Here is a 5427-nt window from a genome sequence, read left to right as displayed (position 1 = left end):
ATTTATGATTAGCCCAGAATTTAAAAAATTAGAGCATTTTCAAAATTTTCAATTTTTTGTTGTTGAACTTTTAGAAATTTTAGTCAAAGTTTCTTATAGATGAGTGAAAGACTCGCAAATTATCCAAATAAAATTTTGTATTTTTATGAAAATTAGAAAAGTTACATACTTTTGAAAAATTTGAAAATTTTCAAAAAATACAAAAAATGATTTTTTTCATAGATCCAAAAATTTCATTCAAAATTTTCACTAAATACTACATATATTTCAAAACTATTTTAGCCGAATTTATGATTAGTCCACAATTAAAAAAATTAGAGCATTTTCAAAATTTTCAATTTTTTTTTGTTGAACTTTTAGAAATTTTAGTCAAGGTTTCTTATAGATGGGTAAAAGACTCGCAAATTATCTAAATAAATTTTTGATTTTGATGAATATTAGAAAAGTTACATACTTTTCAAAAAATTGAAAATTTTCAAAAAAAAAGCAAAAATTATTTTTTTCAGATTCAAAAATTTCATTCAAAATTTTCACTAAATACAACATATGTTTCTAAACTATTTTAGCCGAATTTTTCGATTAGCCCACAATTTGAAAAATTAGAGTATTTTCAAAATTTTTAAGTTTTAGAAATTTTGGTTAAAGTTTCTAATAGATGGTTAGAAGAATTGCAAATTATCAAAATAAAATTTTCAATTTCGATGAACATTATAAAAGTTATATACTTTTGAAACATTTGAAAATGTTCAGAAAAATAGAAAAAAAAACATTTTTCTAAAAGATTAGAAAATTTCATTAAAATCCATCGCTATTGGGAGTGGTGGTCTACCATTTCGCCACATGGTGTCGAAAAATCGAACTAGAAAGAGTAGGTACAATTTTAAACATGTATTTTAATTATTGCATAAAAGTGCTTTTACAATTGTTTTGTGAAGTACAAAACAACGATTGAATACTAAAAACAAACATTCATCAGAAACAAATAGTTTTACATAGAATTTCCATCTTTATACAGTGAAAAACACATTTTTGCGAAATAGGTTTAAAAAAAAAATACAATTATTTCATTATTTCATGTGAATTTCAATGCATTGTAAGCTTAAATAAACTTTAATTACAGTATGTAGCGACGAATTTCATCCATATTATGCCAAGAATCCGAATAATAGACGGCTGGAATTTAAATATGAATTCTAACCTAACTTTTAGATCAGATTCTTCAATAGTAAATATTTCATGTATAAATTAATAAAAATTTACTTTGAGTTAATTTTTGCTTCAAAATAAGTCCATTGAAGACTATAATATTTTTGAAAATCACAACAAAGAGAACAATCATTGTTCTTTCTAGAACAATATTTCTGTCAAAAAGTGTGGGGTTTCACTGTATAATATATAAATTCCATCTAAAATACTTTGCTTCCTATCAAAACTTATTTTTATTATCCAATAAATGCTTTAAATTCCACAAAAAAATTGTTAAAACACTTTTATGCATAAATTAAAATGTATCTTTCCAATCGTGCCTATTCTTTCTAGTCCGAATTTTTGTCTCCAGGTGGCGTATCGCAGTTTAACCATTCCCAATATATCAAATATATTTAGAAACTATGTCAGTTAAATTTTTCGATTAGACAAAAATTAAAAAAGTTTGAGCTCTTTCAAAATTAGAATAAAAATGTTTGTTAAAGTTTCTGGTACGCGTCAAAAAGACTTGCAAATTATCTTAATGACATTTTTAAATTCGATAAAACTTCACAAAGTTATATGCTTTTCAACATTATGAAAATTTTCAAAAAAAGGAAAAAAAAATGTAATAGGTTAAGAAATATCAATCCAAATTTCTACTAGATATAAAATATTTTTGTTTCGAAACTATTATCATGAAATTTCTTAATTAGACAAAAGTTCCAAAATTTAGATCATTTTCAAAAATATGCAATTTTGGAAGTTTAAATCACAGTTTTCGATTTAATTCATAGTATTTACGATATTTGAACAAATTTAATTAAAGTGTACGCATGAAACGTACGAAAACGAGCGCGAAGAGCGAGAGCGTACCCACGCGCCCGAGGCGCGCGCAATGAGAGTGTGAGAATGTGATCTCAGCGGGAATATTTTTTAAAAAAGGATTTGAATGAAAGCTTGTTTTTTTATTATAATTTTGTATATAAGAAAAATCTTCATATTTTCAACTTGCAAGTATAGCCACTTCCTAGGTAACTGAAGACATTTCTGCAAGTATAGGGGGCAGCTATGATGAAAAATTTTGAACCGGTTCGCAAAGCTATTAAGTATTCATAGAGGAAACCGGGTGGATAAAATAAGAAAACTATGCTTGCTTGAAATTCTTGGACGTGATGAAATTCTGTAACTCTTTGCTGAATAAACTTGTTTTTATTTCTATTGTCTCTGTAAATGGGATTGATAAATAATTCAATATTGTTTGTTACAAAAAATATCAAAAATAAAAATACTTTCTTTATACTGAAATAACCCATTTGTTGAACTATTTTTAGCAAATTTTTGCAGAAGATTACGAACCGCCCACGTATCTCTCTACGTAAGGAAAAGGTGCTTACATTAGCGCCCTCTATAAATAAATTTAACCATAGATATAGATGTACATGTCTAAATTATAAATAAACCTGCTTAGTAACCAAAAGGCGGAAGATTTGAATCCGTAGACGTAGACAAACTATTTTTGAATTCTACTACATATAACTGAGTGTATTCCAAATATGTGTGTGTGCATTGTGTAGCGTAGCAGTGGGTCGCAAACAGGAAATGATATTGCAAAAAAATTGCGAAAAATTCTCTTTTCAGAATGCAGATATTACAAATGGACTTGCGATATACGAGTTTTTTTTTAATATTTGCGCGATACAAATATTTATAGCACCGGAAAATATGTCATAATGGTTACTGTAGTTTTACGATTTCTATTACAGTTAGTGCAGTGGAACTAAGAAGGATAACATTATAATAATATTGTTGAATATTTTCATCAAAAGAATTAAACTTACAACCAAACTGTTGAATTTTTCGCCACAGAAGATTAAATTTTTACCCAAAAAGATGAATTTTCAATAAGAGAGTGCATTTTTAACGAAATTCTTCCATTTTCATCAAAATAATGAAATTTCTAACAAAATGATAAAATTTTTAACAAAAAATAAATAAAAAATATTTTATATTTTAAATAAACATTTAAGTTCATTCTTAACACTTTAAAAATATTAGCTGAGAAAACTATAAACTCTTCACATAATCATCCAATCAACATTTGAAACTGTTGATTGGAAAGCGATCGAAATTCAAAGATAAATAATATATTCAGTTTAAAACTGAACGATATCAAATGAAAACGTTAGAAATTAAAAACTGCAAAATTGTTACAAGAGTGAATAGTTTGTAATTTACTTATATTTCATTATTTGATGACCATTTTAATTTAAACAATATATTCTCATTCAAAATATTTCATCCAAAGTATACGAAATTATTTATAGCTTATTATTATTTTTATAAAATGAAATAATTCTTCTTTCAATTAAAGATCCAAAATATCGCGATTTTGTAAATGTGTGAATCTTTATCAATTAATTACACGAGACTTATCGTATTTGCACCTTACTGAAGAATGCGGTTGAGTTATCAATAGTGGTTTTATCGTGGTGTTTGATCACTGTTTTTTAAATTGCGAATTCCGCTGGTTTTTATGACACAGGTGTTTCTTTATAGAAAATACAAGATCGCTGCCAGAATCATTTGAATATTTCGAAAGATATAAAAAATCTTCAGTCGACAGGAATTCTTCATCGCCTTAATATTTATTCCTGCTTCATTACACTGTAAAAACACTGAAGGACAATCTATTCTTCATGTTGATATATGTGTATGAAAATGGCCTCTCCAAGACCTCATCTCCGCCCTGTATATAAACGTAACCAAATATTTCTACCGCCCCCCTGTTTTCTCCATTGGGGGGGGGGGGGGGTAATTTGTAATGCAAAATACGAATTTCGAATACCTATGTGCTTTTAAGGATTACAGTGAAACCCTTTAATGGCCCTCCCATGTATAGCCCTTCCGAGAATTGACACCGTGACGCAGGTAGGTGTAACAAGAGCTGCGCGGGGTGCACGGGGTCTGAGGTAGTCAATCAGGCGAGTACTCAGGCGTGAACAAATAAAAGCGAAGCGGGCTATACTGAGTTAGATCCCACCCACTGTTAGCCCCAAAATCGGCATTATAAAAGAGTTTCACTGTATTTGATTTTTTTTTTAAATTGACATAAACCTAATTTTCTTACGATTCTTCAGAAAATTCAAAAAGATTTTTGGAAATTTCTGATATGCAAAATCAAAATTGCAACAAAAGAGTTAAGCTTCAATCCAATAGATGAATTATCAAACAAAAAAATATCGTTAGATTCTTGGTTTTATTTTCAGGAATTCTGCACATTAACTTGATTATTGGACGTTAAATAGGATTTTAAATTTGATTCTAACCTCATTTGAATTCCTCAACATTTTATTTTCAGCCATAAGTATTTTTAACGAGAAACGATTAAATATTTTAAAAAAGAGACTTATTTTCTATAAAATAATTAAATTTTTTAAACCGGAAATCTGAATTTTCAACCAAAAAGTTATTTTTTATAAAATTCATGACTTTTCAATAAAAAAAGATGATTTCTGATAGAAAAATGTATAAGTTGATATTTCAATGCAGCAAATAGATTTTTATTTTAAGTAAAAAACAGTTGAACTCATGAAAAACATGAATTTTAAACAAAATAGTTACATTTTTCAACCAGAGAGATGAACTTTCAACTAAAATGAAGAATGTTTAACCAAATACATGCATTTTTAACAAAGTAGTTTAATTTTGAATCTTGTAGTTGAATTTTTAAACGAAAAAGTTAAATTCCCAACGAAACATATAATATATAGTTGAAGTAAACCCAAAAATAATACAAAAATATGAATTAATTAAAAAACACAAATATTCAACAAAACGGTTGAATTTTCAACCAAAAAAATTTTGATTTTAAATCTAAAAGCTGCAATTTTAATAGAAATGGTTGGAGTTTCTACTAAAAGAGATTAATTTTTCTACCAAAAAGACCTTTCAAAATCCTATAAAATATGTTTGCATTTTGATTTAGGTTTTTTTTTGTATCTTTAAATTTTAGAATCATTTTTTAAAAAATTCAAGAATTTCTAAACATCTTTAAAAAATATTTGAATTTTTCCTAAAATTTTGAAAAAAATTCTGTAAAATAAATTTTTAAATCTAAAAGACAAATTTTCAACAAACAAATATTTGAGTTTTTAACCAAACAGTTGCATTTTTATCAAAGAAAGATGCAATTTATACTAAAATAGATGAATTTTTAAATTAAAAATACTAAAAAATAAT

The sequence above is a fragment of the Belonocnema kinseyi genome, chromosome 6, assembly GCF_010883055.1.
Source record: "Belonocnema kinseyi isolate 2016_QV_RU_SX_M_011 chromosome 6, B_treatae_v1, whole genome shotgun sequence".
Taxonomy (NCBI): domain Eukaryota; kingdom Metazoa; phylum Arthropoda; class Insecta; order Hymenoptera; family Cynipidae; genus Belonocnema; species Belonocnema kinseyi.
The sequence above is the reverse complement of the archived record's forward strand: the minus strand, read 5'-3'. Positions refer to the sequence as shown.